This window comes from Cherax quadricarinatus, chromosome 82 (genome assembly GCF_038502225.1).
Source record: "Cherax quadricarinatus isolate ZL_2023a chromosome 82, ASM3850222v1, whole genome shotgun sequence".
In the NCBI taxonomy this organism is placed as follows: Eukaryota; Metazoa; Arthropoda; class Malacostraca; order Decapoda; family Parastacidae; genus Cherax; species Cherax quadricarinatus.
Window position 1 is genome coordinate 13,448,418 of NC_091373.1, and position 13,669 is coordinate 13,462,086.

The window sequence follows — 13,669 nt, forward strand, 5'->3', positions numbered from 1 at the left end:
AAAAGATAAACTATTTTAGAATAGCATCTAGGGCTATTCATAAAATATTATCTAGGAAACAGCAGTCAAATTACTTTTTACTCAAATCATTACTAGTAACGTCAGACAACCCTTGAACACACTTTACAGGATACAAGCGAGTAACGCAGATTCAATGGTACAAATCTAACGCGAATATTTTTGGTCCATTGGGTACCCTGAGGAGAGCCGCCCAGTGGACCAAGAGGACCCTTTGGTGCAAGCATGATGGTGTAAGCCAACACCATCGTGCAAGACACCATCCGAGCTTCATCATCTCTGCTATTAAACACTACGATGAGCTATGAGAATTAGTGGCTCATTCCTTACAGGGTAAGAGACTTGAGCGTGGCTTGAGCGTGTGTCAGAAGGGATCTGATGATGGTAGGGCGTTATTCTTGCAAGACCTACTTCAGAGGGTAAAGCAACTCCTGAAACCAGTGCTGAAGGAATCGTTGGAGATTTACATGACTTGCAGTGTAGTATAAATTGTAAGCGTAAATCACGCTAGTATACTGTAAATCCCTTATTTTCACTTGTTTACAGATCACTGCTATAGTACACTTTCCCAGTACCCCATACTGGAATGGCTTATATGGATATTGTTCATGTAGTGGTACATTCCCCTTACTTTCAGTATTAGTGTGATACATCATTGTAGTCTCTTAATATTTAGTTTATCGCTTCCTTTTGTCTAATTTCCCAGAGATATAATTTTAATGTGGGGGAGAAAACAATTCAATAGTATTTTCAAGTGTTAAATGAATAACCAGTACTCTACCGACGAGACCCATATTTCCTTAACGTGATAAAGTGGTAAGAACATGGAGGGTAAGAGCAGGGAGGGTAAGTGTAGGGAGGGTAAGAACAGGGAGGGTAAGAGCAGGGAGGGTAAGTGTAGGGAGGGTAAGAGCAGGGAGGGTAAGAGCAGGGAGGGTAAGAGCAGGGAGGGTAAGAGCAGGGAGGGTAAGAGCAGGGAGGGTAAGAGCAGGGAGGGTAAGAGCAGGGAGGGTAAGAGCAGGGAGGGTAAGAGCAGGGAGGGTAAGAGCAGGGAGGGTAAGAGCAGGGAGGGTAAGAGCAGGGAGGGTAAGAGCAGGGAGGGTAAAAGCAGGGAGGGTAACAGCAGGGAGGGTAAAAGCAGGGAGGGTAAGAGCAGGGAGGGTAAGAGCAGGGAGGGTAAGAGCAGGGGGTTAGAGAAAGGGGGATAAAGAAAGAGTTTAAGTGTAGGGGGGTAAGAGAAAGGGGTGAGCTGAGGGACGGAGGGGGAGTTGAGGTGAAGAGGTAAAGGGGAAGGGAGAGGATTAAGGGAGAGAGCTGGGAGGGGGTGGTGTTCAGACACGCACGGCTCTCGTCTTATCCATCAATATTGACATTGAAAATTACCATCAAGTGAAACACTCAGGACTGAGGGTAACTTGAGTAGCGCTGGCAGCGTGTCGGACGCCGGGTGATGATGACAACACTCCACACACACACAGTGACTCCTTGCAAGCTTTTTGCTGTGTGTGTGTGTGTGTGTGTGTGTGTGTGTGTGTGTGTGTGTGTGTGTGTGTGTGTGTGTGTGTGTGTGTGTGTGTGTGTGTCAAAGAGAGAAACTGACGGACAGCTGGACAGACAGGAAGGCAGCCTGACAGGCAAGCAGGAATGCAGATATAGGAAGTCAGAAAGATAGACAGGAAGGCAGCCCGATAGGCTGCCAGCCTATCAGCCATTATGTTACCATCAAAATCAGGATGTTCAAATTATCTCTGACTTATTTTCATTATTCAAATACCCTGACACACCTTTTGACCAGGCGATTATGTAGTTAATTTTCTCATTACTCTTTAAAAAACACAGATTTAAATTTTTTTTTCAGCGAGAATAGTACAGTTTTTTTTTTTTTTTTTTTTTTTTTTGGGGGGGGGGTTCATGCCTAAGTTTATTTCTTTCCTTTCAGAATATAATTGACAAGGTTAACATGAAGCTGAATCGAGTTAACTGTCTCGACTATCACCATTATTTTAATGGTATATGAATAAGACTAGTGTATTATACTTGGTTTCTCGGCAATAAAAACCCCGAAGTGCTGTACATGTGTCTTAGTCATCGCCCTATCAATATGAGGACTGCACGACCCCTTCATCAACGACCTCAGCCATGCGAGATTTCAAAGGGTTGCCCTTTATATTGTGGATGGGGTTGTCGATCAAGCCTTGATTACTTAGCCACTCCCCCGTCTCTCACCATTCCTCAGTCGCTGTACGACCCCCTTTGCGGGGTTTATCGTACCTGAGGGATACCTCAACGATACTTACCGGGGTCAACACCATCCCCCCCCCCCCGATCCCAAACCTGACCTCCAGGCTGATCAAGGCCTGATCAACCAGGCTGTTACTTCCGGCCGCATGCAGTCCAAACTACGAGCCATGGCCAAGCTGGTGAGTAACTGATTTGAAAAAAAAAAATCCAAGTTTCCTGTCCTAAACACACCAACTCCAGGCTGAGGGACCGGTTACCTTAACTCCTCATCTTCCACCTTTCTCTGCACTGGACAGAAGAAGCCACTGGCTGGCAGAAGGTTTCCAGACTAAGTGCCTCATTTATCAAGTATGTATCGCCCTATTTTGTATTGCTGTGCATTTCTTATATTCCATGGGCCGCTTACACACAAGTTCTGCGACCTATTCAACCGTCTCCGTCAGCAGTGTAAATATCATTAGCACTAACTGTGAAGACGTGATGGCCACATATATGAGAATAAAGAGTAGTATAAAACATGCTTTAGTTGTGATAACATATCACTCAGGGTAGAGATCTTATAGACAAGTAATGCACATAGAGGGCGTGGCTTGGTAGCGCCCTCAGCTTTCACTGAGGATCCGGGATCGATCCCTGACACGAGTGAAATGTTGGTCATGTTTCCTTACACCTGATGCCTCTGTGCGCCTATTTTTAAGAACCTGGGTGTTAGAAGACTGTGGTGGGTAGCATCCTGGGGAACAAGATTAACGTAAGTTGCCCAAATGCTCTACATAACCAGGTACTTTCTATATAGTATGTCAATGATATCAGCTAAGTCTGTAATAGTTGTATCATATACTGGTAGAAATAAAGATTATTAATTATTATATAATGGCTAATTCACATCTATGGCAGTAGACATCACCGTCTACAGAAGCGTCCGTTATCAGACACCGTCTACAACAGCTGTGTCTGATCACATGGTGCGAACGACACCATTTAACAGGTCATCACACCAACCCATAAATTATTCCTTGTGATTTCAATAACAGTGTAAATAGGCAGTAGGTTGACTCCAACTTAAACAGGGGAGTCGCCTCTTTCCAATTAATGAAGGGGAAAAAACTAACGCTGCAAACGGCGCTCTGTTTTTCGCAACACCTTTGTCAAGAACGTCAATTAGTTGTTACCGAGTGTACTTCTGCTGCGTCTCCTCCAGCATCTCTTCCTCCTCCTCCTGTCTCTCTTCCTCGTCCCATCCCTCCGGCGGAATTTCCACCTCTTCAGGAGAATGGCGTGTGAGTGTGCCCTCACGCACGCGTCACATTTAGTTTTCCCTCTCGTACGTGTCTGGAAATTGTACACATTTGAAAGAGCTTTTATTACGATAACTTTTTGCTCTGAGTAAAGCTTTAGCAAGTTTCCCTGTGTGTAGAGCTTTATCAAGCCATCACGACTAGATAAAACTTTTGAAAAGCGAAATGCCCCGAGAAAAGCTTGTTCTGCAATATGGCTTTTTTTCTACTATTGTCAACAGTGTGTTATTTGGGTCCAGTCCGTAAATTGTATTATAATATAAACAAAAGCAAATTTGGGTCTTGGTACATTATTAATTATATTCATGGGGGAGCGCTGAACCTGAAGGGGTTCATACAGTGCCTGGAGGAAGAGTGAATAGAAGGCACTCAGACTCGATTCAAGGAAGTGGACCACAGTTCCAATTCCTCTGATCAAGAGCCTCAAGGAACCTCCCTTTATACGAGGTTGTTCAAGGTGGCAGCAATTTATTAAAAATCTTAAATCTGAATGCAGATTCAAGTTATAGACGAGAGAAAATAGGGAATGTTAGGAATTATCTTTATTAATCGAGTGGTTTTCGTTATTCCATTTGGTGTCAGGTGCGAAAGTTATCGGGTTTGTTTTCTGCAATATTTGACTTTCTGAAGACTGTATTTTAGGCCATCTGACCTTCTCCTTGTACTCCCATGTATATACAAAGATATTTAGATGTGCTAGGTATCTACCAGGTATACAGATATCTTAGGTGCAAACCACACCTAGGTGCAGTTATGACAGGTGTGGTGGGTGTGGAGTTCAGCAGGTGTGCAAGTAGCTAGGTGTGCCACACAGACATCTAGGTGCCAATCAAGGGGGTGGAGGCAGCGTACAAGAGCCAACCTTAACATGGAAATGAATCTAGGTGTGGCAGTGATGGTATCGGCCGCCAGCACGGTGCCGGAGACATGCTCGCTCAGATACACTCCAAAAAGATTCCATTCACGACCCCGTGTTGTCTAGAGTTGCCTTCAACGGCAGGGAAAATACTTCCGGTTAGTTGACAACAGAGGAGACGGTGGTGACTTCAGCAACGGCTCTGACTTCAGAAACAGTGGTGTTACTTCAGTAACAGGCAGTGACTTCGACAACAATAGTGATTTCAGCAGGACTGGTGACTTCCATAACAGCGGTTACATCGACATAAGTGACGACTTCAGCAACGCTGGTGACTTCGACAACGCTGCTGACTTCGATAACAGCGGTTACGTCGGCAACTGTGACGAATTCGGCAATGCTGGTGACTTCGGCAGCGGCGGGTCATTTCATCAACGTCGGAAGAGACGGCAACGGCAGTGACTTCGGTGACGCAGTAGGAGACGAACTCAGCGTCAGTGACGCCAACCTGTCAAGCAGTCTGCCTCATTTTTCCCTCCTAGCTCCTCATATTTTCATATTCTGTTACACATGCTTTAAATTTATGTTGGCAAAAATGGCCGGAAAACAGCGAAAACTAATTAACTGATCATCACACAAATTGGAACATCAATTAGTATTGTTTCTGGAAAGCCAAAAATGCCGCAAACAAAATTATCAAGACGGGCGAATTTCGTCATCACAAGTGTTGATGGTGACGGCCAGAAATTTAATTAACTGATAACACAATTTTAGAGCATTGATTAGTACGGCTCTTGAGAGCGAAATACTGAACGTGAAATTTTGATGAGGAGCGAAGCGTTGGTGGAGTTGGTTAAGCCGCTGCCTCTGCGCTGTTCCTGCTGCTGCTGCTGCTGCTGCTGCTGCTGCTGCTGCTGCAAACTGATAACTTGCAGCTGGAAACCGCAACTTGATAAACCATCGTCTCCACCGCTGCCGCAGCTGCTGTTGCTGCTAAACGTAACATAACCCACAGGTTAGACTGACAGCCTGGTAGAGCCAACACTATAATGCACTTCAGCACTCCAGAAGTAGCAGCAGTAGGACTGCTAGGAACACTTATGATGTTGCTTCTACGAAACTTGCTGCTACGGCTCCTACTGATGGTGCTATTAGTGCTGCGGTTGCTAATACTGTTGATACTGCTGATGTTCTTATTGATGGTCTTAAGGCTACTGCTCTTGTTGCTGATACTGTTGTTGCTGTTGTTGCTGATGTTACTGCTGCCGCTACCATCGCTGCTCATACTGCTGCTGCAGCAGCACTATCAAGTACGATTTTAACATTTTCCTCCCCAAATTTACATAATTCGAAACGCTGCTTTCTATAAAAACCAGTTATCTAATTTCCGAATGCAAGTGCTTCGATTGGTTGGGTTATTAAGTTTAAAGCCTATCGACGAGTAATTAACTCTGCATGTCACATATACGCCACTACTCATGCAACTGAAAACCGACAAGTTGAAGAATAAAAACACCCGTGCAACATTCCTAAATGTTGCACAAGTGTCATGTACACTTTAATCCCTAAAATAGTGATTAAAAAAAGATCACGAAAAATCAACAGATTTATGCAGTCATCTAAAAACACCAACGTAGCATCAACAAAATGCCCAACTGGTTTCCTTAACATACATTGACGTAACATTACCAACATTACTCATGTACATCTCATGCAAGTTCAGTGCTGTCCACATTTCATAGTGATTAAATTGTGTGTTATCTGTGATAAGTCGAGCAGGATCAGTTGCTTAACAGACGGCTTACAAACCTTGTCATAACAGTATTTGTGGTATTATGCATCTGCTGAATGCAAATCACTTGTTGCACCTTCCAGTCAATCCTGGAGGACTTGAGTCTACCTGTTATTCCTTTCTTCACATGTGTCAACAAGACAGTCTTTAAAGAATTTATGTGGTCTGTCAGCAGTATTTCACTTTATAGACTATATTAATGGTATAGGATACCGACAGGCAGAGGAACAAGACACGTGTAGCCTGTTACTCTTTGGTTTCTTTGTACGTGGCGGTAAGCAACGTTCAGCATGAAGAATGTAATGTTTCCTGAAGTCAACCTGTTGTCAACAGGGAACCACAGTCTTAGCACTGATGGCTCACTGCTAAATCCTGAGCTACAGCCAGGTTTTTTTCAGACATTGTGCATGACGTAACTTTTGTGACGAAACAAAACGCAATCGGTATCACTTCACATATATTTTTTTCCTGAAAGTCATGAACGTGAGAGTCACCAGTCTTTACACTGTACTTCATAGTTCTCTGATCTCTGTGTCCGGTGCACTGAGCGAGTTCTTCTGTGAAGCTGCAGTAATAACACCAAGACATCTGTGTCCTGAGCAGGTGTCTGTCAACAAGTGAGACGTGATAACTTTATGTAACATATTCTGTAACGTACATATTTTTTTTAGTAATTATAACAATGTTAATGATTGAATATATGTGTAATATAACTAACACTGTGTAACATATAAACATAATCTACATGATTTTCTTTTTCATAACCAGTTCATTTTTCTATTTATCCTGGATTATCAGTTTTTGTTCATGATTTATTTACGAATTTTCTATGTCCAAAGATGAATTCTCAGAATGGGAAGGGTAAATCTAAACGCGCGAACCATCTGCAAAAAAAAAAAAAAATCATATTGAATGAGAAGTTATGACCTAAAACGATATACAGTTTTTTTTTTTTTTTACGTGGCAGCCATCTTGGTATTCAGGCAGATAATCAAAATACTCAGTGTTGACATAATGACATTCATGGGATCTTGTGGCAGAAACCCACAAGAATGTAAAAAAAAAATTTGACTGAATAATTCCAGGTTATCCCCATTGACTGATAGATTAATAATATAAATCCAATATTTTTAAAAGTTATTATTGGATTTATTGCAATTAGAATAAATTTCACTATTATTTAATGCTATTATTTATTATTATTATTATTATTATTGCCGCCCAATACAGATGTAACTATTTTCTTCACAGCCGTGGGAGTCTTATGTGAAATCATTTTATCTATCAATATCCAGGCAGCATTCTCATATAGATTGATACATTAGTTAAAGCGTCCTGGGTCGTGTTTATATATGAAGAAAGACGCTGTTTACTCATGTACGGTCGACCTTTACAACGGATGGACACCCAGATTGGTTTAAGTGTTGTGGTGTAGCCAGATTTTATTATTGAAAATGAAAGAAGATACAATTTTCCAGCTCATGAAACATTGGAAGGATGTTTTAGGGGGTTGCAGGGTGAGGGGAGGAAGAGGACGAGGACGACGAGGACGAGGAGGGCGAAGAGAAGGACGAGGACGTTGCTGGGTCGCTCTTATAGTAATAACTCAATTCAGTAACCACTAGCATGTTGACTGACATCAGTTTGCCCATACGAAGAATTTTCTCTACGCTCTCTCATAATATATATATATAATCTCGTGCCGAGCGATTTTGGCATAAATAGCAACGCTCATCTTGCCGAATAAGGGAAACGAAAATTTGCGCATGCAATAATTTCGCAAAAATAATTCTGAACCTAACGAAAAAAAAATTTCATTGTTTTATTATTAAATTATTGTAAACTAATGTAAAATATCTTTAGTTGGGTTAGGCTAAATTAAATTGCGCTTGTTATAACAAGGTTAGGTAAGTTTTCTAAGGTTCTTTTAGTACAAAATTATTAATTTTTACATTAACATAAATAAAAAAAATTATATCTTAACGTTTAAGAAATTTTGTTAGAAAGGGCTAAATTGTTAAGAGTTTTTTGCAAATTCACCAGTTTTACCTATTCGGCATATATATATATATATATATATATATATATATATATATATATATATATATATATATATATAGATGGGGTTCACCTCTGGTGTAAATTGTGGGACCCATAGCCTCGGAGAAGTGGATAAAAAGGCTTCAAGGAAGAATATTTGGATTTCTTCCTGAAGCCGTTTGAATATTCCACTTCCCCTACCACCCCATCTTTTAATATATATTTTTTTTTACCAATAGGAATATTTTATTACATAATATGGTACAGAAGATTTAAGAGATACATTGTTGATATAAAGGTGGCATATAAGGTACATTCACTTATTTATTTATTTAATTTACAGATGGGTCTATTTAAAAATTTTCGGCCGATACCAATACTTGTCCTATATTTTTTTTTTAGTTTTAAAATGATAATGACTGTGTACAATATATAAGGTTATCTTTATCGCACAATGCGTCTTAAATAACACAGGATGATAAATGTTAAAGAACTTAATTTCTTTGAGATGATTATGTCATTGCTCATTACTTGGCCTGTTGTGTTAGTCACTAATTGTCAAAGGCACTTGTTCATAGTGAGTACGTGCGTGCGTGTATGAGTGTTTGTGCGTTTGCGTGCATGCAAGTTTTTACAAAGAATCTCATTTCCTCATGCCACAATACGTGGCATTTATCTAAATATCTTCACTGTCTTTGTACTCCTAACAAAACATCCAAACATTTATCAATCATTGTAGCTTTTTTTTTTTTTAGTGTTCACGTTCCTTTACCTTCTTGTATACACCCTCCGACACCTCTCCATCAATCTCTGAAATATCTCTTTCCAGTGTTTCAAGAGCCGAGTAATGAGTAGCAGCAGCAGCAGCAGCATCAACAGAAGCATCAGGAGAAAAATCAACGTCAGAAACAGCATCAGCAACGTCAGGAGCAGCATCAGCAACATCGGAAGAAGCATCAGCAATATCAGGAGAAGCAGGAAAAGTATAAGCAACATAAGGAACAGCAGGAACAGCAGCAGCAACAGAATGAACTCCAATAGTACCAATAACAGCAGTAGCCACAACTGCACCAACAGCAACAATAGCAGCTACATCTGCACCAGCAGCAGCATCACCACCAACAGTAGCACCAGCAGCAACAACAGCAATATACAAGTAATAATACAGAGAAGTATGAGCAGCAAGTCGTGTATATAAACGAAAATTAAACATTGACGACGACAGCCATTGTGAGTCTGGCCTGAGCGGGCCACAATGCTACTCTACAAGTCGAAATTCGTCCACTAATGGAAAATTATTCTTTGGAGATTACGGCGACGATCGCCTGGGGCTGTTTGAGCGACTTGTTTGAGCAGAATTTTTACAGGCTGCTGTTATATGTACATTGTGAAAGGTTTACATATGATGCTCATTCTAGTTTGAAGGCGTCTTGCAGTGGGGATTGGCGGGGAAGGGCAAGAAGAGCAGGGCAGGGGCAGGGAAGGGCAAGGCATGGCAGGGGCTGAGGGAAAAGAAGCATTGTAGCACGTGATAAAAATTTTCCGAGCCAAACAGTGTTGTTGTGGTGTGTCAACACAGAGAGCGATAATATAACTCAGCCGAGCGGCTATAATATACTTTGTTTGAAGCATAATAACTGCGGGATTAGAAAAGAAAGAGCAAGAGAGAATCAGAGGGAGGAGAGAAAAAAAGTGTGTTCCATCCAGGCTTCCTCCCCGGGTGGCGTTCATTTTTGTGCCATTGTTCCCCACGCTGCCGAGTTCTTTGGCTCAAGTTAATTTGTCATGAACGCGCTGATTGAACGCTTAAAAAAAATCATGGGGAAAAAAATATCATCAATGTCTTTTCAGGTTATGGGAACAATTCCTTTTATTCTTTTTTTTTCTTTGTCAATATCTTGAGGCGGTGAATACTGTTTCCTGATTATGTGGGAGTGTACGCGCGCACACGCATAGGCACACGCAAACAAACGACAACGCACACTCACGCACGACTCTGCACTAACACGCACAACAGACAACAGAGGAGGAGTACAAACCATTGACCCCTTACTAAAGATGTGACCCGCAATGCCAAGGTTGTATTTGTTGAAAAATGAAGAGAAGGATATCAGGAGTATGACACCAACACCAGGAGGACCGAGAGTCAGTCTTCCTGCCCGTGTCTCAGATCCAAGAGAGGAAATACCAGCGACTCTAAGTTACATCAATCACTAGCTTACAGCTATATCAGCCTGGGCAAAACGATGACAGGTCACAATTGTTCCCCCCCCCCAAAAAAAAAAGAGAAAATATAAATGGTCTTCAGGCACCATGATGGTAATGCTGGAGCAGTGGTAAGAGTGAACAGGGGAGTGTTGGTACCCGGGTGAAACTTGACTCCAAACTGACTATGAAGAACCATGTTGTAAACCTTGTAAAGTGGCCAAGAAACTTACAGCACTTAGACGTATCTCGCATCTACTTGACAGTAAAGGTTACAAGATTCTGTATAAGGCACAAATAAGTTCACACCTTGAATATGCTCTACTTTCTTAGATCCCTTCCCCCAGCAAGTAGCAGCTACACTCTGGTTGTACCTTTCTCCACAAAAACACTTCGTTTGACATCATTTACTCGAAAAATGACTCCTAACCGGAAAATGTTCATACAACATAACACCAACAAAATAAAATCAGTTAATAAAATGAAATCGCTGGCCACAAAGGACTCCAACTTCATCATCTTCCTTGTATATATATCTCTTAACAATAGATAGCTTTCAAACGAGCTGTAGGTAACAGTTCCTAGCTTGTAATTAAAGTTAGAAATCCTAACCCTAACCTTGTAAAACTGCGTAAAAGTGTGAATATGTGTGTGTGTGTGTGTGTGTGTGTGTGTGTGTGTGTGTGTGTGTGTGTGTGTGTGTGTGTGTGTGTGTGTGTGTGTGTGTGTGTATGTATGTATGTATGTGAGTACACTCACGTAGTTGTACTCACCTAGTTGTGGTTGTAGGGGTCGAGTCACAGTTCCTTGCCCCGCATCTTCACTGGTCGCTACTAGGTCACTCTTCCTGCTCCATGAACTTTATTATAGCTCTTATGCTATGTATGGATCCTGCCTCCACTACATCACTTCCCAGACTATTCCACTTCCTGACAACTCTGGGACTGAAGAAATGCTTCCTAACATCCCTGTGATTCATCTGAGTCTTCAACATCCAACTGTAACCCTTTGTTGCTATGTCCCATCTGTAGAACATATTGTCTCTGTACACCTTGTCGATTTCTCTCAGTATTTTATGTCGTTATCATATCTCCCCCTCCCCCTCCCCGTCTCTTCTGTCCTCCAGTGTTGTCAGGTCGATTTCCCTTAACTTTACCCAGTAGGACATACCCCTTAGCTCCGGGTCTCGTCTCTCTGCAAACCTTTCCACTTTCTCCAGTTTCTAAACTGGAGCTGCATACTCCAATATAGGCCTAACGTACACTGTGTACAGGGTCCTGAACGATTCCTATTAAGATGTCGGAATGCTGTTCTTAGGTTTGCTAGGCTCCCGTATGCTGCAGCAGTTATTTGGTTAATGTGCGCCTCAGGAGATGTTTCCAGTGTTATACTCACCCCAAGATCCTTTTCCTTGAATGAGGTTTGTAGTCTCTGGCCTCCGTTTGCGGTCTTCTTTGCCTCTCCCCAATCTTCATGACTTTGCACTTGGTGGGGTTAAACTCCAAGAGCCTGCAGCCTGTCCAGATATCTGTGCAGTTCTGCCTGGTCCTCGTCCGATTGAATTCTTCTCATCAGCTGCACATCATCTGTAAACAGGGACACTTCAGAGTCTATTCCTTCCATCATGTCGTTCACATATATCAGAAACAGCACCGGTCCTAGGACTGACCCCTGTGGAACCCCGCTCGTCACAGGGGACCACTCTGACACCTCGTCACGTATCATGACTCGCTGTTGTCTTACGGACAGGTATTCCCTCATCTATTGTAGTGCCTTACCTGCTATAACTATCTTGTCCTCCAGTTTTTGCACTAATCTCCTGTGTGGAGCTGTGTCAAACGCCTTATTACAGTCCAAGAAAACACAATCTACCCTCCTCTCTCTCTCTCTCTCTCTCTCTCTCTCTCTCTCTCTCTCTCTCGTCTTACTACTATCACCCTGTCACAGAACTCCAGTAGGTTTGTGACGCAGGATTTCCCGTCCCTGAAACAGTGCTGGTTGCCGTTGATAAGCTCATTCCTTGCTAGGTGTTCCACCACTCTTCTTCTGACAATAGTCTCCATGACTTTGCATACTATACATGTCAGTGACACTGGTCTGTAGTTTAATGTTTCCTGATTATCTCCTTTTTTTTAAAAATTATGACTACATTTGCTGTCTTCGTTTCCTCAGGTAGTCTCCCTTGTGTTGAAGATTGTTGTTAAGTGGTACACATAGCGCCTTTTCCCCCCTCTCTCAGGACCCATGAAGAGATGTTATCCGGCCCCATCACCTTTGAAGTATCTAGGTTGCTTAGCAGCCTCTTCACTTCTTTCTCGGTCGTAGGTACTGTGTCCAACACTTGATGGTGTACCCCACCTCTCCGTCTGTCTGGAGTGTATTCTGTCTCCTCTGTGAACACTTCTTTGAATCTTATGTAGAGCTCCTTACATCGTGGTAGTTTCTTGTGATTTCCCCTCCTTCCTTCCTCAGCCTGATTACCTGGTCCTTGACCGTTGTTTTACTCCTGATTTGGCTGTACAAGAGCTTTGGGTCAGATTTGGCTTTAGCTATGTCATTTTCGTATTGTCGTTGGGCCTCTCTTCTTACCTGTGCATACTCATTTCTGGGTCTACGACTGCTCTCCTTATTCTCCTGGGTCCCTTGCTTTCTATACTTCTTCCATTCTCTAGCACATTTGGCTTTGGCCTCTCTACACCTCTGGGTGAACCAGGGGCTCATCCTGGCTTTCTCTTTATTTCTGTTACCCTTCTGTTACAAACCCCTCCTCAGCTTCCTTGCATATTATCACATATTCCATCATCTCATTTATTGACTTCACTGCCAGTTCTCTATTCCACTGAACCACCCTATGCAGGAAATTCTTCATGCCTATGTAGTCCCCTCTCGTAGTTTGGCGACATTCGTCCTGCCCTTCCTGCTTCCCTCTCCACTTGTAACTCTGTGTATTCGAAACTCAGAACTACGTGGTCACTGGCCCGAAGGGTCTTTCACATGTGATGTCCTCAATATCTGCACTACTCAAGGTGAATACTAGGTCCAGTCTAGCTGGTTCATCCTCTCCTCTCTCTGGTAGTGTCCCTTAAGTGTTGGTACATGAGGTTTTTCAGTACCACCTCCACCATGTTAGCCCTCCACGTTTCTGGGCCCCCATGTACTCACCTATTTGTACTCACCTATTTGTGGTTGCAGGGGTCGAGTCTTAGCTCCTGGCCCCGC

At 42.5% G+C, this 13,669-nt stretch overlaps 1 long non-coding RNA gene across 2 annotated transcripts in view; it reads right to left on the bottom strand.

Moving 5' to 3' along the window:
• Nucleotides 1–13,669, bottom strand: part of LOC138855124 (uncharacterized) — a 468,769-nt gene that overhangs the window by 166,295 nt on the left and 288,805 nt on the right. The window lies entirely within an intron of this gene.